Below are 26,053 nucleotides of genomic sequence, written 5' to 3' on the forward strand. Positions count from 1 at the left end.
CCGTGGTGCCGTGTGCAGCGGCTCAGGGGATAACCTGTGCTCCCAACTGAGTTCTCCATCATGGTTAGGTCAGAGCCCTGGCGCTGCCCCAGATTTATGAGCTCCTGGCAAGGGCGAGCGCAGATGGAGAAAATTTCAACTTTAGCTTTTATGAGAGGATCAAGAATTACCTTTAGGAATTTTCACTGCCATGACTTATTAGAGAGTTCTATACTTTTGAGCCCTTCCTTCCATGAATCTCCCCTTGGCTGCTGACTTTTTCCCCTCTATCCTCCCATTATTCCTCCCTTAAATCTCTAATTATGCCTATGGATTGAATCCTTATTCTTGCTTTCCTCTTCTCTTGTTATTTGTTAGAAGTTTCTTCTTTTGTCTACCATTCTGCATGAATCTAAAATTCCACGACTGTGCATATTCCCTATTGATGGCAGATCTCAGAATTTGGGATTGAGCAACTCAGAGAACTTGCAAATTGAAGTTGTCTTGGCCTTTTCTCCTCCGGCAGTCTTGAACCATGGTCTTGTACCAAGTGAATTGCATTTCTTGGGTGTGCCTTTCAGTGCTGATGAAATTTCCCGGTATTGAACAATGTGTCTTGTCATGCCATTTGTTAACCCTTGGTCAGGAAAAAAAAAAAATAAGAAAAGGAAAGAAAATGTTTAATGTGAGTTGCTTGTCTTTAAATAGAAAATGGATTAAATATCCTAAGTAGTCTGTGGAATGTAAAAGGCTCAGATTGAGTAGAAGTAGAACTCATTTTCCACAAAATCCTCTAGAAATTGTCCTGTTTTACTGCTATCCTTTTTGGTGTATGACTTCCCAGCCTCTGTTCTAGCCAACAGCTGCTGGCAATTTAGCAATGAATCTCCTCTTTAATTAATCAACTGGAGTCCACATGGAGGAGGTCTGTATTTGCTGTGTCAAAATTTTGACAAAAGCATGCATGCAAGGGAATCAGGCATGCACAGAAAATCCAATTTCTTTTCGACGGTGTTCAAATAGTAATCAGAAAGCTGCCTACAAGAAACATGCAACTGCCTTTGCCTAGACAACACATGTATCATTCTATTTTATTTTATTTTTTTTTTGAAAAAGGGAGGCATGCTTTGGTTACTAGAGTAAACACAACAGAACAATAAGATCAAAACCAGAATATTATGTTTAGACAAGAAAAACAAAGTTCATAAATCCAAGAATTGGAATAACTGAGAGATTTTAAACAATGAGAATCAGAGATTTCCCACTCTACCCCAGCATAAGCAGAAACATAAGCAGAGACTATGACTTGTTCTGGAAGTGCTATGAACAGGGGGTGCTTTTGCTGACAGAAGGTGGGTAGTTGGGGAGCAGGGAGGGTATGGGGCCCACTTCCTGACATACTTACTCTAAGGCATGCGGAATGTGAGAGTGGACACTACGCATTCATCTGAAAAGGCAGTAGGGGGTGGGGTGGCTCCTGTAAGAGCCAGAGTTCAATGAAAATGGGCAGCAAAACGTGTGTCCAGTGAGGTAGTTCAGGACATAGGGGTGTTTGTCATGCAAAGGACTTTCCAAAAGGATCCTCTGCACCACAGAATGCATTTTATTACTTGCGGCATGTGTTGCCTGCATTTATGCAAATTCACATGTACCATAGTCTTACTACTTTATCACTTTTATGGTTTTTTTAAAAATTAAGTTTCTACAACCTCAAAACATTCATGGAGGCTAGAAAATCCCTTTTACTAAGCTTGGTTTTGACTGTAAAATAAATGAATTAAAATGAACTGAAAAATAAAAAAAAAATACCCTGAATGTGTTGCAACATACTTTCTGGATGTTTATATACACAGTATATATACAATATATATTATATAAAAGACATATTAATATATGAATTATATATATATGAAAAGTTATACATATAAATGCAAATTCTGGGCAAAATCAAAGAAGGGTGTCAGGAAGAAGATGGAGTTGTGCAGCATCTATCTGGAATTCCAGGGTTTGACAATTACATGTGTTCTGCTTTTTTTCTGATCTTTAGTCACCAACGTCAGACAGTGCTACTGCCAGGGCCGCTCTGGGCCATGTCCCTTTGGTAGGGAGTCAGGAGTCAGATTCCCGCCAGGATGTTTAGGGTACAGCCTGGGCGGGTGGATGAGTTTTTGTCTTTTTCTTCTGCTTCATACATTGTTTCCCCTCGTTACAAATGCCACTGCTGACTGTGTTCTTTCTCGGCAGTTTCCCTGCCACAGAATGTGCTGAAGTCGTCTGGCAGCTTCCATGATGAGGGTAATCAGCCTGGCAGACACCAGCCCTCGCGCACCTGCACTTGGCTCCCGCGCAGCCTGCGGGGAGGAGGGGGTGGGGGAGGGCCCAGCAGTGCGCCTAGCCCTGGGCCGGGCTCCCTCCTCCCCACTCCTGCGAGGCCGCTGACTTCCCGCAGAGGAGTGTTCGGTGGAGGGACTTGGGCAGACAGGGCGGGAGGTGGAGTCCGCTTACCTGGAGAGATTGCCTCCTAATGTACTGGGCTCCTGGGAGTGCATGAAGGCTTCTTAGATGAAGAGTAATGGGGCTGTCTCACACAGCAGGATGAGAAAACACAGACCACTTGGCTCTCTAGCTACGACCAGAATTTGAGTCCAAACTACATGGCAAGAAGCAACTTTTGTGTTCGGGACTAACGTCTATTTCTAGTGAGACGGTCTCAGAAGCATCCCCAAACATTTAGTCCAAATAGGGAGCTAAGTTGCTTGAAACACAGAGGCAGTGGCTAAGTGTAACAAGTGGTTATTGAGGGCAGTGAGCTCTGTCTGCTCCCAAACGCTGCTAGGGGCAAGGGAAATCCTAGAGGAAAGAATAGTGCTTGCTCTGAGGAACTGGCCCTGGAAAATGTCTAAGAAACAAGCACTTATTTTCTATTGTTACAGAAAATATGTGCTATAAGAGTTAAGAGGAGGGTTTGTTAGCTGAGAGCTGGGACTTGGGAAAGGTTCCCTGAAGGGCATGGCTTGGATGGATGCCAGATCAGGAAGGAAAGGCAGAATTTGCACAAGTGGGAGAAGGAAAGAGCATGGGACAACACATCGATTTTAAATTCTTCTAGCCCCTGTCGGGTTTTGTTGCAATCAGGCACCAGTGTTAAGTTCTGTTTTGCAAGTGTTAAGTCACAGGGTATTTTCACCAAAATACAATGGGAAGGAGTGAAAACTAAGAACTGCTTGGGGAGATGCTACTAGAGAAAATATTTCTATCCATGTAAAGCTCAGATGGTAGGGACAATTGTGGAATGAGTGTGTATGTTTGTGTGTGTGTGTGTGTGAGAGAGAGGGGGGGGGAAGAAGAGGAGTAGGAGGAAGAAACAGCAGCAGCAGGAGAAGAAGGAGGAGAAAGGAGAGGGGAAGGAGGAGGAGAGAAGAGATAGACATGAAAGAAACACAGAGATGGAGAGGAGGGGCAGGGAAGTGGAGGAGAAACATAATTATTATAAAAAGGAGGAATTAAATCTTGACATTTTAGGAGTTAAGACACTGTTGTTCTTAGAAGGCTTAGGAAAATGTCACACCAGTATTTGACATATGTAATTCCACTGAGAGAGGGTACCTGTGCCAGGCTGTAGCTAGGAGAAAGGTAAAGGAAAGAGAATGAAAACCTTTGCCTCTGCATGAATGGCATCACGTGTCCTCCCTCTCTGGTTCTAGGGCTTTATTTTTTGACCACCTATGTATTGCTTTGTATTACTTGGAATTATTAAAAGTTTTAAAAATTATTTTATTTCAAAATATTACAGGAGTACAAATGGTTTTGGTTATAATGGATTGCTTTTGTAATGCTTGAGTCAGGTTTATAAGTGTGCCCATCACTCAGGTAGTGTTCATTGTACCCATTAGGTAGGTTTACCCCTATCCTTTCCTCCCCCATGCTTGATTTCCACTGAGTTTGACTTCCCTCTGTGCATACGGGTGCTCATAGATTAGTTCCAATTTAATAGAGAGTACATGTGGTGTTTGTTTTTCCTTTCTTTAGATACTTAGGATAATGGTCTCCAGTTCCATCCAAATTGTTGCGAAAGGCATCAATGGAATTTTAAAAAATTAATTTAGCTGTTTTTATTGTGTTGTTCCAAGAAATAATACTTTTTCCTGTTAAAAACACTGGTGAATGGACTATATGGTGTAGAGCAACTTGTGTTCAGTTAAGGAAACTTAAATTTCTAGGCCTCTGTTAAAGCAATGGGCACCTGTAACTACACGTGGCAGGAGGGCAGGCATCCCAGCCCCCAGCTGCCATGTTTTACCTTTCCCCTCCCATTGCCCTGGATCTAAGGAGCTGCCCCCCACACAGATTTCTTTCTGTAGCATCTCACACTTTCCCACTCTTCTCCATGCACATGGCAGCTACCCATACTGGAACCCCCTGTCTTCCACCTGAATGTCAGCATAGCATCATTCATTGCAAACATCACCATTTGGGTGGGTGTCAAGATAGGATCTGGGATTGCAACTGTGCAGGGGACACAGTTTCTGCTTTTCAGCCCTTTGCAATCTAGTTAAAGAGCAAGCCCAACAAGCTGACAATGAAAGTACAATTTTGGAGTGGAGAAGCCAGGATGTTTTCAGCACATAGGGCCACCCACCCTAGGCAGTGGGATAGGGTGATTTTCTGGAGAAGGAAGGATGCCAAGCTAGTCAGTTAGAGAAATCAGAGTGGGACAGGAAGGACCTGTGCAATTGTTTGGAGGTGTGAGCACACATGGCACATTTAGGGAGCTGCAAGGTGTTTAGAGCAAAGGTAAGACAGCAGCTAAGCAAGGGGATAGGGTCAGGCTGAGATGGGTCTGTGTTTCATTTACTTGTCATTTAGTCAATCACATGATCATGGCTTTGAGTGTTTGCCATGCACAAAGCGAGAGACTAAGCACTGCATATTTAAGGAAACCGAAAAAAAATTAAAAAATGCATTAAATGAAAGAGATCACAGGTGAGGTAGAGCAAGGAACTGGATGCAGTGAGGAGAAAGGGGTTGATTCCAGACTAATGTCCTGTCCGGTGTTGTCTTCCTGCCCCACTGTCCCCAGACCCCACTACAGAGCTCAGCTGCAGTGACACTGGGCAACTAAACACTAAGTTAACTCGGCTTTTTTCTTGACTAAAAATATAAATGTAGGAAGGATGATGGGGTATTCAGCAGTGAGGAAATGAGTCAGGGATGAAGTAGAACAAGCTAGATAGTTGAGCAATTTCCTTAAACAATATGTGAAAGGAGAATCTTGAAAAGGACTGGGTTTTGACTCGACTTCATATTCAGAACTTATAAAAATGCCAGACAACGTGCACTCAGCAGAGCATTAGTGCATTAGGAGCCATAATCTAGTTGAGTTTCTACAAAGTAACTCCAATCAAGAAATGAAAAATGAGGGTGTTCGATTGCTGCAGAATCAATTTTTGAAAAAAAAGTAGTGAATAATGGATGCAACAGAATGGAATAACTGAGTAATACAATGGGAAGGAATTAGGAGCAAAACAGAGAAAAGAAAGTGCTCAAAGATAATCTGATTCATGGTAAAGGGTTATAAACTACTATTTAGCAGTAAAGGCACTTTTGGGCCAGGAAATATAATAAGAAAAATAAAAAGTAATTTAAGATGGAAAAAAAAACCCACCCAGAAATGTGAAATATTAAACACTTGCACCATGCAATATTGAAAAGACAGAATAAAATTAAAATAATATATAATCTTTGACTATTTCCACTTGTTTTTAAAACCATGTTTACTCAGGCTAACTCCCAAACTGCTGCCACTTTTTGATGGTCCCTGATCAAATCCCTTGGGGGAGACACAGGGAACTACTAGCCTCTCGTGTGCCTCTCTCTTTGGGCAACTCAGAGTTAGCCTTTCTCTCTGCCTCTACCACTCTCGCCATTTAGGTCGATGAGTTCCTGCTAAATGTCAGGTATTGCACCAAGTTCTGAGGATTCTGGGGTGAGACTACCTGCTCTTAAGACAGGATGGCCAAGGTTCTGGAGACAAAGTGATGAAGTGCATTAATGGAAAATAAACTCTAAAAGGAGATGTGATCTTCTGCTTCTGTAACCTGTGTTCTAGGGCCAACAGAATCTCTTATCCCTTTGACCTTTTCTCTCAGATGATTTCTCTACCTCAGGGCTCCTCGAAGTGTGGTTTGTGGACTGGCAGCATCACCACCATCACTTGATAACTTATGAGAAATACAGATTTTCAAGCCCCGTGTTAGGTCTAGTGAATCAGAAACTGATTCTGGGTGGGGCTTAGAAATCTGAGTTTGGATGTGCCCATGTGCCCTCCAGCCGATTCTGACGCTCGTTCAAGTTGAGAACCATTGCTCTTGTCTTTCGGCCGGGCTCATCCTGTGGATGCATTCCACACTGAAGCCCAGGCAAGGACTAGATGCTTTCACACACGTTCTCTTTCTTCATCCTGGAAACAACCAAATGAAGTAATTCCTCATTACTTTCCATTTCCACAGAAGACAACACTGAAGTGCAGTTTGAAACAGGCACTGGCCCGAGGTCACAGTGATACTGAGTGTAAAAGTTGGGATTTGAATCCATGTCTGGTCTGATTCTGAAGCCCAAGCTCGTTTTATACTTGTTTTCATTTTCCCTGAACATCACAACCTTTTCTAACCCACCTTGTCATACTTCCAATCAACAGTGCTTCCTTCTTTGATGTCTACTTATCCCATCTCAACATATATCTATATTTTCCCCTCTTCACTGCCTCCTGATTACAGAAAGAGAGAGAGAGAGAGAGAGAGAGAGAGAGAGAGAGAGAGAGAGAGAGAGAGTCCTTGCCAAGGCAAGCCCTTCCAATCTGTGCCCTTCATCATGACTCTGGGACTTCATGTTCTTCCTCTCCTAGCTCTCTGCCATTTTCTATCTATTCCTGTCATTTATTTATTTTTTATTAGCCTTTCAGACACTGTTTATTTCTTCCCAAAATTACTTAGTTGTCTCTTTCCTTTCATTTTTAATCACCAGGCTCCCCTGTCTTCCCCTCTTGTTTTATATTCTCTCACTGAGTATCACATCCCTCCCTGGGATTTGCCTTTGAATGAATTTCAAATCTGTGTCTAGTCCTAGCCTCTTTCCCAAGCCTCAGACCCATGGCTCAAGCTTCCCACTGGATCTCTTATTCAGCCTCTGCTCAACATGCCTAAAACAGAGCTGATCTCTTCTTCCCAAACCTGCTTCCTCCCTTCATCCAGTCAGTCTGCCCAGAGAGGAAACCTGGCTGTTTCTGTATCCTCTCCTCTCTTTCACACTCCATATCTGACTGGCCCCTTTGACCTGATAATTCTTCCTTAAAATATCCCTCAGATCTGGTCCTTAGTTATATTCTCCCACAGATTCCAAGCTCCTTGTTCCCCTTGTATCTCTACACCTAGCTCACTGCCTTGCATATTATCAGTGCTCAAAAATATGAAGTGCATATATGGAGAGAAATTATGGGGATAAAAAAGTAACAATCATTATTCTTGTAGGAAATAAAGAAATAGCAGCTACTCTAAAGGTAGGTAAGTTAAAATAATTTACTGACAGTCCAGGTGAGTGTTAAAATACTGGCTGAATTATTAGCCCCAGAAGAGCAGGAGGATGGGGACCTGTAAGACTTATCAAATAATGAATCAAAGGACGGTCCTTGTAGCCTCCTGTTAAGAGGCAGAGATATTTCAACATCTCAAGAATCAAGTACTACAATCTTTTATGAGACTAGAAAATCATTGTAGGTCTCATAAATTTCCCTCTTCTCATTGTTTCAAAGGCTTAATTTAGGATGAGTCACTCCATAAATCTAGGCAAAGATGACTAATGATTACAATAACAATATCATAAATTATATAGTGCTTTTCCTCCAAAGGAAAACTGTATCTAATTTATTCTCACCATATTCCTCGTTGGTTGCTAAGGCCAGGGACCATTATCTCTATTTTTCAGATATCTGGGCATGGGACCGTGCCTGCCTATTTATCCTCGTTGCCATACCATAGCCTATGGCTGCATCCTCATGTCTAGTGACACTTAGTTCCAAGTAGATTTCTACTCCCTCCTCACCTTATTTAATCTCCAGGCTTTGGATTAGTTTTTTTGTCCTTCCATATTCCCAACCTTATCTGAGAAAATTTTGTAACTTGATTGTTGTAAAACTTGCTCTAGAATTCAGAGAACCTAACTAAAGGGGGAATAGAAAAGTGAAAAACAAAAAACCTATAAAAATTAATTTTAGGTCACTTTCCTAATAATAGTTATAATACTAGCTAAATCCTCTTCTTTAACAGATATTTAAAAGTACTATAATTATGGATATGGCTTTTGGTATATTCATTTCAGATAATCCAGTGTACTGTCTTCTATTGGCTCTTAATTGCAATAAAATAGGAAATATGCATGTTTGATATAGCCTCAATCACTGTTTACAAAATTATATTAGATGGGTATTAAGCATTAAGCACATAGTTATTTACTAAATTGCATGGTTAAAGCCATAGGGTCGATAATACTTGATCAGAGTGTTTGAGTTTATTATTTGGTTCATAAATCCATTATTGTATGAAAATTTAAGCAGAACATAAGACTATTTTTCTTAAAAAATTGCTACTGGTGAGTTAATCTGTGAACAATGATTTTAAGAATATCATGACAAAGCATAATGCCTTGGATTTAATAAATTACTTTCCTATGAATTCAAACTATATTGTGTGTATTATTTAAAATTACTTTATAGAATGGTATTGACAAGAGCATTAATACTCTTGTCTTTCCCTTCATAGATTGAGTTGCTAATACTCTTCATTTGTCTATTCATTTGTTCCTTTAATATTGTTGATTGCCAGCTCTATGCTAGGAACTCCACTGGGCGCTGCATATACAGTAATGAACAAATCAAGCATAGTCTTTGTCTTCAAAGAGCTTAGAGTCTAAAAGGAGTATAAAAGTATAAAAAGAGGCAGGAAGCAAAGAGATGTAAAGGGATGCATTTCTGCAGATTATGACAAGTGTCAGGAAGTAAAAGAATGGTGAGCGATGCAATTCACAATGAGGACTCTGAGAAGGCCTCTTTGGGAAGGAGACAGTCGTTGTGAGATTGAGGTGTAAGAGTTAGGCTGAGTGGCATGCGGATGAATCCACACGTGGGAATGGCCAGAACACAGCTGAGAACGTGCAAAGCAGAGTGTGGCCTCATGGCCGTGGGAGGAGAGCGTTTACAAGATGTGATGGGGGAAGGAGGCAGGGAAGGCCCCAGCCAGGCAGTACATCATCTTATTGTACACATGAAGAATTTGAAATGTTATTTTAAGTGCAACAGGAAACTATTGAAAAGTTTTAAGCAGGGGAATAAATAGAATCAAATTTTTATTATACAGGGACCACTCTGGTTACTGTGTGGGAATGTAGGTTGGAGAGGAATTAGAGGGAAGGAACTAGAAGGCTCTTGAGTTAGTCCAGGTGAGTAAATATCAAGGTGGTCACTGTACAGGTGGACAGATTTAAAATATAGAATCAGATCACTAGAACTTTGTGATGGATTGGATGAAGCCAGAGTGAGGATGGAGGAAGATGAGATCCTCTAAGTCATTCAGGAGTCATAGATATAACCTGATCTAACTCCCCTGTTTTAGAGAAAATGGAACTGAGTTTCTGAGAGGTAAGGAGATTGCCTTCCATAAATAGTTATTTTAGTAGAGATCAAGAAATGAGTGTTACTCAAGGCCAAATGGTCAACCCAATCAAATTAAATGCAGCTTACTTATTGTTAATATTTAGTTCTCACCTCTAAGAAAAATATCTGGGATAACTATCATCGGAAACTCTCCATTTATTTTATAAATATTTGCAGTGTGTGTGAGCATGTAGGCAAAATTTTCCAGTTCCTTTCCCTGTGTGTTTGAGTGACTCATCAGTTGGGAGAGTAGCCTCCTTATCCTAGTGGGTTCTACAGTCTAATGATACTGTCAAAGGACTCCTTGATGTTTAGCTCAAGTTTTCTCTTGTCCAATGTCAGATATTATATTTTATTTGGAAATATAACAGAAACCAGTATTTCCCTGACCTTCCTTTAAAAAGAAGGTAGGGAGCTTTATTCTTTAAATGAGGGACGTTTATGCATGCCAATTTTTATTTTTTGGTTTTTACTGATGCAAAAAGAATCGACTACTAAGAAATGAGTTATAGTTCTTAGTCCTGTTTTGGTCCATGTGGCACATCCCTTAAAAGTTTGATTATTATAAAAATAAATTATATTTTTTCATTATTCTCTTTGGAGGATGAGGCTTATATTCAATGATAGTAATAGTTATCTTTTAATAATGGTAGTTAACACATAGACATTTTGTATTTGCTGGGCACTGTACCAGAACTGTTATCATGCACTATTTGCCTAGAATCAGACAGCTAATTCAAGCCGTCTGTTCAAGCCCAAATATATTTGTTTGCACAGTTCATGTTCAAAGTTGTTCTCCTGTATATTCATTCATTCATTCATTCATTCATTCATTCAATGAATGTCAAGCAGTTTGGTGCCAGGACTGTTCCAGGAGCTGGGTGTATAGCAGTGAACAAAATGCACAAAAATCCCTGTCCTCATAAACTTATATTCTATTTTGGGGTGGGAAAGGGCAAGATAATAAAGCACAATAAATATGTGAAGTATATAAGGTGCTAGAAAGTGGTAAGTGCCGTGGAGAAAAATAAATCCGAGTAAAAGGGGGTGTTGCAATTTTAAATAGAGGTGTTGGGGAGAGTGTCACTGACAAGGTAACACATGAGCACAGATGTCAAGGAAATGAGTGATGGAGGTTGCTCATCTGTGGCTACTGAGGGGAAGAGCACCCCAGGCAGAGGGAAAAGCAATGAAAAGCTCTCCCTCTGGTGCTGTCTGGCATGTTTGAGGACAGGTGAGGAGGCCAGCATGGCCCGAGTGGAGGGAGAGAGAGGGGTAGTAATGAAGGGTCCTGTAGGATCTTTCAAGCCAGGGTAAAGCTTTTTTTTTTTTTTTTTTTTTAATATGCAGCCATAAATCTTGTATAAGAATGCTATTTGTCATGCTATTAGGAGGTAAGCCTTATTCACATTGTGCTGGGTGTCCCAGAGAATTGATAAATGACAGGATTGCTCCTCTCTGAGAATATCTGATCTACTGAGGAAGCAGTGCTGGCTCAGGAAAGCAGTTGTGTGGTTGAAATTTTGGTAACCCAGTGTGGTTTGAGTTTTGTTCACCTTTATAACTAGTTCCTAAATCCATTTTATAGTGCTTTAGAGCAGTCCCTCGAAATGCATATTCATTACCTTGGGGATCGTGTTAAAATGCAGGTTCTGATTCAGTGGGTTTGAGGTGGGGCCCATGAATCTGCATTTCTCACAGGCTCCCAGGGAAGTCAGTGCTGCTGGCCTATGGTCCATACCTTGGGAAGCAGGGCTTTAGGTTGGTGGAAGACTTTCCCATATGGCTTCCCCTCTTAATTTAGATCTTCATGAAAACCATGAGTTCAGATATTATCATCTTCATTTATGAATGAAGAACTCAAATCTCAGATGGGTGAGATGACCTGGCAGAGGTCACATGGCCCAGTGACAGAGCTGTGACTTGAATTTAGTTCCTTGGCTTCTAGACAACAGCTGCCCTGATGGCTTTTAAGCCCTAATACATAAAAGCACATGCTAATTAGTGTTTTTGGCTGGTGCATGTGTGTGTATACACACAGGCACATATACAAGGCTGTGTTGGGGTGGGGGTGGGGGATGATTAGGCCCCCCCTAAAGCTGCAGCTGCCCAGAGGCAGGCCTTGGCAGTGGTCTCTGGAACCGATCCAGTTGTCACAACATGCCCTGGAAACGTGCCTATCTCCCGCCCAGCGCCGGCCCCCACCTTGGGTGGGAGCATTTTCTTCACAATTACTTTGCACACAGGAGCTGAGCTGCGTTTCGTCTTCCTCTGAGGTAATCTGGTCCCATCTTTTTTGCCCAAGTCAGAAAGTTATTTACTGTCAAGCTGGAAAACACTGCTCTTCTCACCCAAGGAGAGCGCTGTTCTCAGAGCTGAAGCACATCGCTTCCTACTGAGCTCCAGCTTTCTGGGAAAAGCAGAAATCTTTGAAGCATTTCCAACCAAACCCTTGGAGAGGTAAACATATTTTTCAGCTGCAGGATTCCAGGTTAAAGAAGTGTGTCCCCCACTTGTTTACAAAGCAGCGCAGCAGCTGTTAGGAGGCGTCCGCCCCCACTGGACAGACAGAGGCATTTGGAGGATGCGCACAGTCTGCTCGCGCGCCCTCCGGGAAGACCTCGTCACCGTCAGCCGCAGGCAGCGCTGAGCGCCCAGGGGTACCGGGATGGCAGATGACACACGCCTGGCTTCTCGGATTCAGTTTTGCTGTGCTCTTTTTATTAACGTTTAAAAAAAAAACAAAACCAAAAAAAAAAAAAAAAAAAAAAAAAAACCCAACCAAACAACAACATGCTGCCTCTCAACTTTTTCTGCAGATGACAGGCAAAAACACCTCCCACCTGCACCTCTCCTGTTTCCTATTCCCTAGTAAGAAACACGGCTTCAGAGACGTGGACATCAATTTCTTGTGTGTTGTGGTGGGAAGTGCCCTCCTTCCTTCCTTCTGCCTGTGTGTCCCTGCTTCAAAGCCCAGTCTGTGTCCTGTGTTCTCTGTGATGTCCTCCTTGGACGCCTCAAATCGCAGCGATTTCTCACTTTATTAATTAGTAGAACACAAAGTGTTTTCCCTACTTGTTGGATATTTATTTTGCACTGCGTTGTATGGCTAAGAATAATAATAGTGATGACAATAGTGTGATTGCTATTTGTTTCCTACTGTGCGAAGCACTTTATATGATTATCCCATTTATCCTCAAAAGGGACCTCGTAAGGTTATTATTATTTTGGAGACAGGGACTCGCTCTGTTGCTGGACTAGAGTGCAGTGGCAGGATCATAGCTTGCTGTAAGCTTGAACTCCTGGGCTCAAGAGATCCTCCTGCCTTAGCCTCCCGAGTAGCTAGACCACAGTGCACCAACATGTCCAGCTAATTTTTAAATTTTTTTTTTAGAGATGGAGTCTCACTATATTGCCTGGGCTGGTCTCAAACTCCTGGCCTCAAGCAGTCCTCCCACCTTAGCCTCCCAAAGTGCTGGGATTATAGGAATGAGCCACTGCACCTTGCCTATCCCCATTTTAAGATGAGAAAATTGAGACAAAAAATTAGCATTGGAGTTTGCCAAAGGTCATACAGCTCATAAATTAGAGAGCCTGGACTGGAAGTAGGTATGTTTGAACCCTCATTATCTTTTAAATATGTAACTATAACCCCCTCTATTATACTGGAATAGCAGTAGTCTGTGATGAACAGAAGGGCTTTAATAAACATCTCTGTATGGATCAGAGTCAAGCCAATGAGAGACATGGAAGGTCAAATTCGAGATTGTGGGTACTGAGAACTTCATGAGCCTGAGTGTACCTACCTGGGGCCATCTTTGCCCCCATACGAATAAAGCAGCCTAAGAAGAAAGCCACATGAAAGAAAGTAGAGCTGAGAGATGGGGAGATATAGTTCCATGACAGATCTGAGCCTCTGGATCCAGCTGGGTTTTATTCCTAGATTTTTCAGTTATAAGAACAAATAAATGCACTATTTTGGGTTAAGCTATTTTTGAGTCATATTTTTTCCTTGTAATAAAAAAAGTCCTAATATAGCCTATTAGGAAAAAAAAACCAATTAAAACTAACAGTAACACTGAAGCATATGACCCTACTTTCTTTAAATAACAGAGTTGTTTCAACTGCAAGGGTTTGCTTTCTTTTTATATCTAGACCAGAGCTGCTCAATAGCACTTTCTGTGGTGATTAGGCTGTTCTAGAAATGGTCTAGATCTGTATTGTCTAATAGTAGCCATTAGCCACAAGTACTATGGAGCACTTGAAATGTGGCTAGTACAACTGAGGAACTGAATTTCTAATCTGATTTATGTTTAATTAATTTAAATAGCCAGATGTGGCTAGTGGCTGTTGTATTGGGCAGCACAGATCTAGATTGTCTCTGTACTTCATGAATGAGTATAGCAACACCTGAGGACCCCATTGCAGTAGGTGGAATGAATTATAGATCCCTCACTCTTTGTTTTTGGTGGGTCCAGGGGTCCCTCTGATCTTTGTGTGACTCCAAAGCCCATGTTCTTTCCACCTATGAGACTAAGAAAGGTGAATAACTTTCCCAGGTCTCCTAATAGTAAGTGCTTCATCAGCTATGTTAGTGCAATGGCGCATGAAGAAACACTATCTTACTTTATATGCATGGCTACCCCATCCTGGCCTACCTGTCCTGTATGACAAGGGTCCTCAACCTATAGTGAGTTGTATAATTATTTCATTATCTATTACCATGTAATAATGATAGAAATAAAGCACACGATAAATTGTAATGCACTTGAATCATCCCAAAACCATCTCCCCAGTCCATGGGAAAATTGTCTTCCATGAAAACAGACTCTGGTGGCAAAAAGGTTGGGGACTGCTGCATATGAGACCACATGTGAGACAAGTCCTGGGACCTCATTACAGCTGAAACCCCTCATGGTGCAGGTAACACCAACACTTGAGGTAGGAATGAGTAAAGAAAAACAGACAAGGCAAAATCCAGATGTGCTCTTATTTGTCAGGTAAGTCTTCACCTGAGTTTGCAGAAAGAAGGTGGAGACAAATCATAAGGTATTAATTTAACTAGAAATTCTCTGTCATCAGGAGCCTCTAGAAGTAGGCAGACTGGATTTAAATCTTGACTTTCTCAGTTAGCACATGCAAGACCCCAGTTGAACCATTTATGCTCTTTAAATGGTGAGTTATTGCAATGGAAGAATAGGGATAGCAGTCTCTATGTCATGGTGTTTTAGTGAGTGTTAAGTGGAACAATGCCTGTTCAGGACTTAGCAGAAGTGCCCAGCATGGGTTAAGTGGTCTCCAAATGTCCACCGTCATCATCGTTTCATACTATTATTGATATCCGTGGGGTGACGGTGTGAGCAATAAAGAGCACAAACCACGGTGATGATTCTCTAACAACTTTCCACACTGGGGTCCTCACTAGCCTGCAGCATCTTTCAGTATGAAATTTGGCTGAACATTTGAATGAAGTTCCTCTCCACAAATGACTCAGTCTCAACTGAGGTAATTGCAGATCCCTGATCAGAAAGATGAGTGTCTGGCTGGCACTATGACTGCTATTCACTGTTGGCGACTTCCTTTTCATCTTTCAGACATGTCAAGGGTCTTGCTGGTGGGGTTTGAAAATCGTCCTTGCTCTTCAGTCTCTGTTATTTCCCAGACCTTGTGCTGGCTACTGAGGATATGGAGAGGAACAAAACAGACACGGTCTACAGCTACCCCCTCACGGAGCTTAGAGTCTAAAGATGTCACCTGATGACTAAACATGGGGGATGTTTTGGGGCCTCATTTACAGGATACTGGTCATCTCCAAAAAAGTCACCTCGCATAAAGACAGCACCATTGATGGAAGCCTACGGGTATGTACACGTAGTTTGAAAGATCATTATTTGGTTAGATGCTGAAACTCATCTTTAGTTTGTGTTCTCTTCGTGCAAAAGGGAACTTTCCATGTTCAAGTAAAATAACTTAATGGCTGGATTCAGGTCTAATGGCATAGTTTTAGCCATTAGACGAAGGAGGAAACATTATCACATGTTGGAGTACCATGAATTTTCAGCTCATTTTATCCAGACTTTTCTGTAATACTTACTGCAAAATAGAATGAAAGCATTTTAGCATATAAACATTAGGAAGCAGGGTCCTCAGCATCAAATATATCATGAGCTAGAGTAGCCATGGAAAGTGTGCATTGTGCAAACATTAATATGGTATTCATGTTATGGCAGACACTCAGTGGAATTTGGAAGCACTGAAGCTGCTCAGTTCTAAGGGAGGAGGCTGTTTTCAGTTGCCTAAGAGTAGTAGAGTTCTGTGCATTTACATGATTGCAAAAAAAAATTTTAATGGAATCCTGCTCCTCATTTTCAAAAACTGCTGTGCTGGGATTGCAGTAAAAATCAAGGAATCAATGGGCTTACGAAATGAGTCTTTCATGTCTCATGGTCTATTCAGACTTATCTCCATTGTAGGTATTGCAGTGCACAACTGCAATAACTCAAAAGGGAAAAAAAACATGGAAGTTTCTATTCATTTTAGTTCATTTTGCTTTCGCAGACATTTATTGAGTCACATGCCCCATAAGCTACCATTAACAATAGTGCGCATTTACATGAATTATCTTATGTCCTCTCACCACTGTTCTGAGATAGGTAGTATTTTTATTGCCATTTTACAGATGAGGATAAGTGAGAATCAAGAGTTACATTGACATGCCCAAGATCAAGCTACTAGGAAAGGGCAGACTCAGATTGTAGGCAGGTGTATTTGACCCCAAAGCCCATTCTTTAAACCACTATACTTGAGGGCATGATTGGGTGGTTAACTTCCTTATAGTCCCTGCAACGTTTTGTCTATAGTAAGCTTTCAATACATACTAGTCGATTATATATTTGAGAATCTGTTGCAGGGTGGGGTGGCGGAGGGAAAGTCTAGCTTTAAGTCAAATTTAAAAAAAAAATTTTTTTTTTCAGTACCTACATGACCCAGTGGCCGTTTGTCTATACCTTTGAAATTCTGGCAAACTGGGTTGGAATCAACAGCTTTTACGTCCTGGTTAATATCACTTCTTACCCCATGTTTTCTTCTCCTGCCTCCACACAGGTTCTGTTTCTGAGCTGACTTGGTGCAAAATTTACCCCCTGTAAGTGTCCACAGGACATCCAACCTGACGATATCATCTTTTACTAGTACTTTTCCTGAAGGTTTGGGGATCACACTGCACACTTAGCAACATTTTGTTGGTGCCCTGCTGGCAGTCGGCTCTCAATCTCACTTTCCCCTTCCACTGCTTCACGTCCCCAGACACCCAAAATCACACACGTGCTCTGAGTCGTCTAAAAAATCCATGCTTGGTCCCCCACCAGGTACCCTCTTCTTGCAGCTGCTCCATGAAGAATCATCCATTCTCCTCTAATTTTCTTCTGTTGGAAATCTGGTGAGTAAAATCCTCTACATAGGTGTTTAATGATGTTATGTACATTCCTGTGTCCTTGCAGTTAGATGTTAATGTCCTCATTTTATGATGGAAAAACAGACTCAGAGCAGTTACGAACTTTCCAAGTCCAGATGTCACTGAGGATGCTGTGTCGGGAAGCTCAGCCTTCTACCTGGACTCTGATGCCTTTTCCACGCTGCCCTGCCTCCCCAGTCTGCCTGAGACACACAGCAGAGAGGGAGAAAGTGATTTTCTCTTAGCTAGCCAGCTGTGGCGGTGTTTCCCAATGGAAACATTTTGGGTAGGGTGATTTGCCGCAAGGAACTGTTCAGGGCATTGACTGACATTTTGGGTAGGGCGATTTGCCACAAGGCACTGTTCTGGGGATTGCAGCGTCTGGGAGCCCTGGGTTCCATAAACTGGTAGTGTTCTCCACTCACTGTGGTGACATGTGAAATATTCCTAAGCATATTTGAAGGCCACCTTTTGGGTAGGAACGGTATGTGCCCTGTGGAGAAGAATAGATCATCCCTAGAGATCTGTGGACTGACAAATCTTTATTTCCATACTAGGGTCCTCATTTCTACCCTAACTGATTAATTGGAAGGTGGTGTGAATATAGCTGCCCCCATTTAATGTTGAAATGGCAACATGTCACAAAATGGTCAGGGAAGAGGAGGATGACAGTAGGAAAACTACAGCCCTCCTCACATGGTCCTTCTCACCCCTGGATGTAGGCTGTGGGTAGAATCCAAGACAGAAAGGAAAACAAGGCCAGTAAGTGGTGGACTGGGAAACAGCAGGAAGGGAGGAACCAGCATTTGGTGGTGGGGAGATCACTGGGTGTGGATGGAGCTTGCAAGTGGTTGTGTAATCATGAGCAGTGTCCTCTTGACATGAAGAACGAAACACTTGGACCAGGGGATGGCCAAGAGGCTTCTCAGCCCTGCTTCTCAGTTCAGGGACCTTGGGGGATCAGAAATACTGGCTATTCTGTTTACTGGTATTTCTTAATACTTTGGTTGTTGTGTGTAGTTTAGCCTGCTAATGATTTCCATATTTCTCAGCTGCTTCATCCTGAGTCCTCTGTATCCCTCAGGAGGAAGAAAAGTCAAAGCCCATGATTCGATTCTGCTCAAACCATGACTCTCAGGCCCAAGCTCAGGGCCTGTGCTGTCCTATTTATTCCTGCTGGCAAGTCACACGCTCGCTCTGGGTTAGGGACATACATGATCTTAAGTGTTAGTAGAGTCAGATGTGCTCAGTGAAAACAGTCTGGCTGACTCACAACAGATTCCCAGCCCTCTATCTTGGCTGTCCTCCAGAAATCATGTCTGGTAGGATTTCTGCAGCAGATCTGATAGTTGCTGACTTACAGAACTTGTTAGTCACTTGTGAATTCATGGTGATGGTCTTAATTCCAGACACAAATTCCTATTGACAATAAGAGACTAGGAATTTACAGAAAATGCATTGAGAGCTTATTTGTGAAATATGTGTATATGTGTGTGTGTGTGTGTGTGTGTGTGTGTGTGAAAGAGAGAGAGAGAAGAGGGAATGAGAGAGAAAAAGGAAGAAGGAAAGAGAAGAAGAGAGAGAAGCAGGAAAAAATGAGAAATAAAGAGATATTATATGTATGAAATGAAGATAATTAATGTTGGTAGAGACTGGATAACCTCTAAATGGAATATTTTGTAAAGATGGCTATATTAGGAAAGAAGTTGGGCTAGAATGATGATTCCCTCATGATTTTCCTAACACAGAACATAACTTAATCCCATAAGACATTCTCCCAAAGCATAGCACGCTCTACCAAAAAGTCAATGTATAACTTTTAGAAATTGAGAGAAACAGGGTAGGCAGACAGAAAACACAGGGGAGTTGGTAAAAGTTACCAGAACTTACAGGTTGGTTTCATTTATTTTATGTTGTGGAACACCAGGTAAACTTTTTTAGTAGATGATCAGATTATTTCCTAAGGAGTTTTTTTTTTTTTTTTAAGCATAAATGGCTTTTTTTCCCATTTATTTAATACATATCTTATAGAGCCTTACTTTAGCCCAGATAACATACATAGGGTCCTTTCATTTTTGTACATTTGTTATGAGTGTGTGATACATAGGGTTATTTGTGGAGCTAGAAAGATACATGGAAACTGGCTATTTTAATATCTTTTGTAGACTTGCTGCTTGTCTGCTAAATGACAATTCCAAAGGAATGGGGGAAAATAATATTAATACCTAATAATTGTTTGGGGGCGGCCTAGTTAGAAATGAACTCTCATTCGAAACGTAGTGAGAATTTTAAGATGACAGTATTGGAGCATTAAAGCAAACAAGTGGCCCCTCCAAGTGTAGGGGTCTGTGTGACTGCACAGGTCACCCATCTATGAAGCATCCTTGGTCATGGCATGTAACTCTCTGAGCCTCAGGTACATCTTTAAGTTGGGAATATGCTATCTGCCTTGTGGGTAGAAGAAACTTGAAGTGATACTGTGTAACAGGGTTTACTAAGCTTATTAATATGTTTAACAAGCTTATTAAGCCCATATTAGGTGTTTAATAAATAGTATTAAAATGTAACAGTAAGTTGAAATAATGGCATAAATGAGAATTTATTTGGAGGACTTCTTATATCAAGAGTGTTTTTTGTTTTTTGGTTTTGATTGGGGGAACCATCTTGCTAAATAATCTTACATTTGCCCTCAATTTTTCTCTTCAAAATAGTAGGCCTCTATTATTTCCTTGTTCCAAGAAATAAGAGCTTGGTTACAGGCCACATGTGCGCCATGAGTTAGTCCCTGGGTAGAAAACATATGAAATTTAGAGAAATGCTTGACTCATGGGCTTAGTCGCTCACCTTATAATATTTGCAGTCATAAAAATATCTACTCTAATACTTTCAGGCTTGAGTAGAATATCTTTTTCATGGGGTGCTATAGACAAGCAAGGTTCCAGGTTCTTGAATTTAGATGCTTTAGTTACCTGAGCTATTGAAAAGAATGTTTTATACTAAAAGCAGAAATTGTATATGTCCTTTTAATATTTAACTGTGAAAATAATTTAAGCTTGAATCTATCTCATCTTCAAATCCCCAAAACACCTTTGACAAAAAGCAACAGTAAAAACTTTTAAGTCACAAATGACATTGTAAAAAGTTCCAAGTTCATAAGAACACGAAAATAGGATTGATGGTTTCCTGAAAGAAAAAAAAAAATTCTTTCGACATATTTTCCTTACCTGGAAAAGAGTTGTTGAGAAATCATAGCCATATAGTTCAAAGGTAAAGTGTCTGTTATATCTTCATTTGCCTAGTGAGCTATCAAGACAGTGTTTTAGACAAAATAACTGAAAATATATTATTTTCTTCAAATTTAATTAGTAGAGATGGAGGGGAATAAACCCTATAAGGTGATTGTATTTTCTTTCCTTTTCTTACGAAGTTGCTCCCTGTCTTTCTCTAGCAATTTAGTGTTTCTAAATTATGTCTGGAATAATAGTATCAGATATTCCTGTGGTGATATCACCCCTAATTCATAATGGTGGTGTCAAATCTGGTTGAGAATCCACGGATTAGTCTTCTGCTGCTGCCTAGGAGGGCCTAGAAGAGGAATAACTCGGTGAAGCTGGTCCTAAGGATTTTTTTTTTATTTCAGAATATTATGGGAGTACAATCGTTAAGGTTACATACATTGCCCTTGTCTCCCCTCCCCCTCGAGGCAGAGCTTCAAACGTGTACATCTGCCAGACGTTGTGCATGGTCCTGAGGATTTTGAAGAACTTCCTACCCAGTTCATGGAGGATCAGATGCTTCTAGTAAACTATCCAAAGGGCTAACCTTGAAAACTCTGGATAGATGAGGACATACTGCCCCTGTGCAGGGCCTATACGACCAACCCTTTATCCTTTAAATTGTTAACTGAAGAAGATCTGAGCTGGAACAGATCAAAGGGCATTGCACACTCTGAGTTCCATCAGTAAGATTTCCTGTGTCTTTCTGTGTCACTTCAGAGCCTAGCCCCAGTTGTCCATTGATGCTGTCTGGGATCCCAATGTCTGTCTTTCTGGGTGGTGGTCCCTCATTCTGTTGCCCACTTTCTTTTTAGCTCTGCCAGTGATTTGTGGCCTCTCATGCCTGACCTCACCTGCCCTGTTATACCGGGCATTATATAGCGGGCATTATATCCACACCTGCCCATATGGCTGGCAGTCCCTGCCTCGTGCCAGATCCACTGACCTGCCCTTCCTCCACTGCAGCCATACCTGGCCATTTCCCCTCTGACCTGTGAAAATTTCTCATTCTTATACATATGTGGCCTGGTGGATACTTCTAGAGGTATGTTATGAGTTTGATTGTGTTTCCTTCCAACTTTTTAATATTCAATTCTGAGCCCTGGTGACTCAGAATGAAGCCGTTTTGGAGATAGGGTCTTTGTAGAGACAATTAAGTTAGGACACGGTTGTGGATTAGGGTGGGTCCTAATCCCATATGACTGGAGCCCTTATAAAAAGGTGAAATTTGGAGTTAGACTCACATACGGGGAGAACAGCAGGTGAACATGAAGATGTCTATTTAAAAGTTGAAAAGAGAGTCCTGGAACGGATCCTTCCTCACAGCCCTTGGAAAGAACTAATCTTGCTAACACCTTAATTTTAGACTTCTGGCCTCTAGAACTGTGAAAGGATAAATTTCTGTTGCTTAAGCCACCCAGTTTGTGGCAATTTGTCATAGCTTCTTTTGCAAACAAATAGAGCACCCCTTCCGGTAGGACTCTCAACTCCTTTTCTCAGCTTTTCTAGGGAGTTCAAAGGTTCAAAGCCCTTGAGGTGACAGCGCTCTTGCTATGCTTGAGGAAACACGGCCATCACGTGGGAAAGCTCACCTCCACGTCCACAAGCACACAACTTTCTGAAGTGTGTTTGGCCTGTGTCTTGCAGGTCTTTCTGCTTTCTTGGGACTTGCATTTCTGCAGGGGGTCCTGGACTGCCAAATGTCCACATCTCTAGTTATGTGTCCCACCTGGTCTTCTCTCTGAGTTGAGCACAAAGCAGTCAGTCAGCCTCATCAGAACATCTTTGTCTCCCTTGGCTGGCTTCCTCCCGGCTGGAGTGAGTGAAAGTCAGCCAGCCCTCCAATCCCCTCCAGTGCGGACAGTTGCCAATGTCTGGCTCTGCTGCTTCATCACGGAGGGTGACAGTGGGCCAGTCATGCCATCAAGGCCACAAATCAAATGTAGCCGATCCTTTGCAGTCAGATACAATATTGTTTCCTCTGCCCTCCCCACGAGCAAGTGGTCAGAGCAATAATTACTCCTGATGGCAGGTGGCAGGTCTACATCACATCTTGACATTAGCTTTTAGCTATTTTTTTTTATAGCTGCCAGTGTGCTCAGTCAAATACCTGTCTGTCATCACAATCAGACAGGTCTTAATGTCTCTGCATTATAGAGAAGGACCTCGGCTCCCTTCCAGCCCGTTTATTATGGTCCCAGCATAACATTTTATCACACATTCCTTACGCATAGCCTCCTCTCCACCACCACGGAAATCTTCCAAGTTGGCAGCTTTAGTGTCTACTGCCATTAATCTTCACTAGGCTGGGATCATGGGGCAAAGGATGATTTATTGCAATTACCTGTTATAGTGCGGAGCTCAGGTGAGCTGGGCTCAGATGCATTTACTGGGCTCCCTTCCATTCTCCCACAGCCAGGGAGCAAAATGTGTCTGCTTTGTTCCTAGGTATATTTGCTTTCAGTTAGCCCATCACATGTTAGTTAATTAACAGGGAAGTGGAGAAATAGATTTAGATGGTATTAGGGTTATGTATAGACATGGCGCAGCTTGGCTGTTCAAAGCCAAAACTGACATGGACATTTGACAGGGCATTTAATTTCTTTGTTGTTTCTGCATTTTAAGAAACATCCAAAGGAAATTCGAAATTACACTTACCTGACACTTTCTGCACCATCTGTTCCAAGTGATTAAAACCTATCTGCGTATAATGTTTCATTTCCAATTTCTCACTCGCTGGGATGACAGGGGGCAGTGCATGAGGTGGGGATAATGCGGGCTTGAGGTTCTGCTAGTGAGGGAGAAAAAGGGGTGGTGGGGGAGAATGGAAGGTTGAAGAACGTTCCACCGTAAAGCTCTTTGAAGTAGAAGTCAATGTGCTCCCAAAAGTGGCCCATTGTTTTCCATTACCAGCTCCTATGGCAGCTTCTTGCCTGATCTGAGTTAAAAAGCCTCAGTACTTTCATGTCCTTTGCCTGGTGGAGAAGTGACAAAATTGTCAGGATAGATTAATGAAATTAAAAAGCTGTTTTGCTGTTGTATCCAGGGTCTGCTTCTTTCTCAAGCTTGATATAATCTGTAGAAGACACTATGTGGTGTCCTTATTATGAGCAATAAATCATTTGTCTCCTACTGGGTGGTGAGGAGGGGGAGTTGGACCAAATGATCCTTAAGGATTCTTTCTGAGTTCTTGTAATTCAAACAAAGGGCAAGTCTGGGTTTGTGATGTCCTAAGGAGACAGTAGAGTTAGGGAGCAAATGGCCCAGCCGTGATTCCCATATGAGGTGAATCTAACCTTGGCTTCTATCCCTGTCTTTACCCACTTTGTCTCGTTCCCCTCCAACTTTGCCATAAGTCCCTGCATGGGGCTGCCAGGAGTGGGGACATTGGAACTCTGCATACCCCACTGCACCCCACTTCACCTTCCTCTCAGCATTGGTGGACCCATTTTTCTTGCTTCTTGCCTTCATTATGGGCTGTCTGGGATTTCACAGAAGGAGCCTGCATTTTGCCAGGAAGACCCAGATTTAGCAGATATTCCATTTTTCTGGGTTTTCACAGTTTTTGCTTTCCAGTCTCAGGTCCTAGGGCAGAGAGTACATCCTTTGGGACATATCTAGGAACTAAAGAGAACATCTTTGAACACATCCATGGCCAGGGATGACTGCTTGGCAAACTTGCATCACCAAACGTTAAATTTTATGCAAAGACGTTTCTTTTACATGTTCTTGGGATATGGTAGTGGGTAGCTTCCATAATTAAGGATTGCTAGTTAGTTAGGGATTAAGGAAAAGACGATTGAGACATAGAGAAGTTTTCATCTAACCACAAGAAGTAATTTGCCTAATTGCATAGCTAGCAGGTAGGAAGATGGGCACTTGACCTTAGACAATCGAGGGTTTTTTTTAAATAGGGATAGGTGGGTTAGGCTACTTCTATTAATAAAGCACCCCCTAGTGACCACCACCTTCTGGTATTTATTCCCTCATGTAACTTCCTTGTGAGTGGGCTGCAGTCAGGGACTGGCTTCTGATGAGTAGAATATTGTGCAAAGGACTGGAGTATCCATTCTAAGATCAGATTGTTAAAGACTGACTTCCGTGCCCCAACCCCATTGCTCTGATGGAGCCACCTGCCACATTGTAAGTTGTCCCCTGGAGAGATCCATGGGGACAAGGTGCTCTGACCAACAGCCAGGAAGGAGCTGAGAACCCCTTTGACGAAAGGCCTATGAGAAACTGAATCCTGCCGACAAGGTGAGCGTGGAAGCCTAGCCCTGGGATGACTGCAGCCCCAGCTGGCACCTCAACTGCAGCCTTGGGAGAGACCCTGAGCGGGAGCACCTCCCTGAGATCTCCAACCCGCAAAATCTGTGCGACAGTAAATGCTTTTTAAAAGCCATTTTATGTTGGGACTATTTTGTTACACAGCCATGGCTAACTAATAAAACAAGGGAAACTTAAACATGCAGGAATGTTTCTATAATTCTGTTTGCTATAAGGAATTTGGGGAGAGCTCCATTTGTCTTGGAATCCTGTGAAGAGTGCTTAAATAAGATCAATGATGAGGTAATAATAAAAATATTTTAGAGTCTGGGTGGCATAGACACCAACCAATCAGAAAGCAAAAGCCGTCTCCCTGTGCAGGGCGCTGGAGGCAGCCGCCCAGACAGATGGATTCTAGCCCTTTAGCTGGCGAATTGTGGAGGGCTCCAGGTGGTTCTAGGGGAAGGGCTGGAGCAACATGCAGGGACTATCGACCGGGATGAGTGTGTCTGTATTTTAACAATCCACCTGCCCACGGCGCCTCCCTTTTGGATATCAGGCCTGGGCCAGTTCGTAGGAGCTCATTTCAAGTAGCATTATCTGAATCAGAAGGCACAGACCTTGGGGGTTGGGGATGTGGGGAGGTGGGAACCCCCTTTTTCTCTTCCCTCCAACTTACTGAAGAGTCTTGGGCTGCAGTGCGCCAAAGGCCACAACCAGCTGCCCTTTTTGTTTGTTTATCAGCAAGTAGTCTATTACAAGCTCAAAGGTTTTGGAGAACATACCCTCCCACAGCTGGAAGCCCAGGTTTTGCTCTGACATCCTTTCTTCAGTTTTCATGCATTAGTGAACGTAATTCTACAGCGTGCAAGAGCCTGGGCAAAGGCAGGTCTTTTAAACATTCAGCTGCGTGCTTGAACTGGGGAAATCACAGCTGCTCCTTGCTTTTGATAATGCCAGGGAAATTGGTAAATAAATAAATAACTAGGGCCCAGGGTTCATTTACTAAATATCCCAATATGTGCAAGCAAGCAGCATCAGGCACATCAAAGGAAAATAAAAGCATAATTCAGTAATAACATGGTCTCCTGCAGCCTCCTGCTTAACTCAAGTGTTAAGTTAAAAGAGGTAAATCAGGGGTTTTGAAACACAATTTTATACTTAGTCTTCTTTTCCTTTCCTTTTTTTTTTAAAGAATAGAATCTGGGACCACTTCCTGTGTTAGCAGGATCTGGCACAATTTTCCCTTCTGTGAAAGGGAAACTTTAAAAAATAATTGTTAACAATTATTCTTTATTTACCCTTCAGCTAGGGAATCTCCCTGCTTGTAAGAAGTGTGCATGTTTAAAGTGTTTGCAAGTATTTGAGGGACTTAAT

Source organism: Microcebus murinus, chromosome 7, assembly GCF_040939455.1.
Source record: "Microcebus murinus isolate Inina chromosome 7, M.murinus_Inina_mat1.0, whole genome shotgun sequence".
NCBI lineage: Eukaryota > Metazoa > Chordata > Mammalia > Primates > Cheirogaleidae > Microcebus > Microcebus murinus.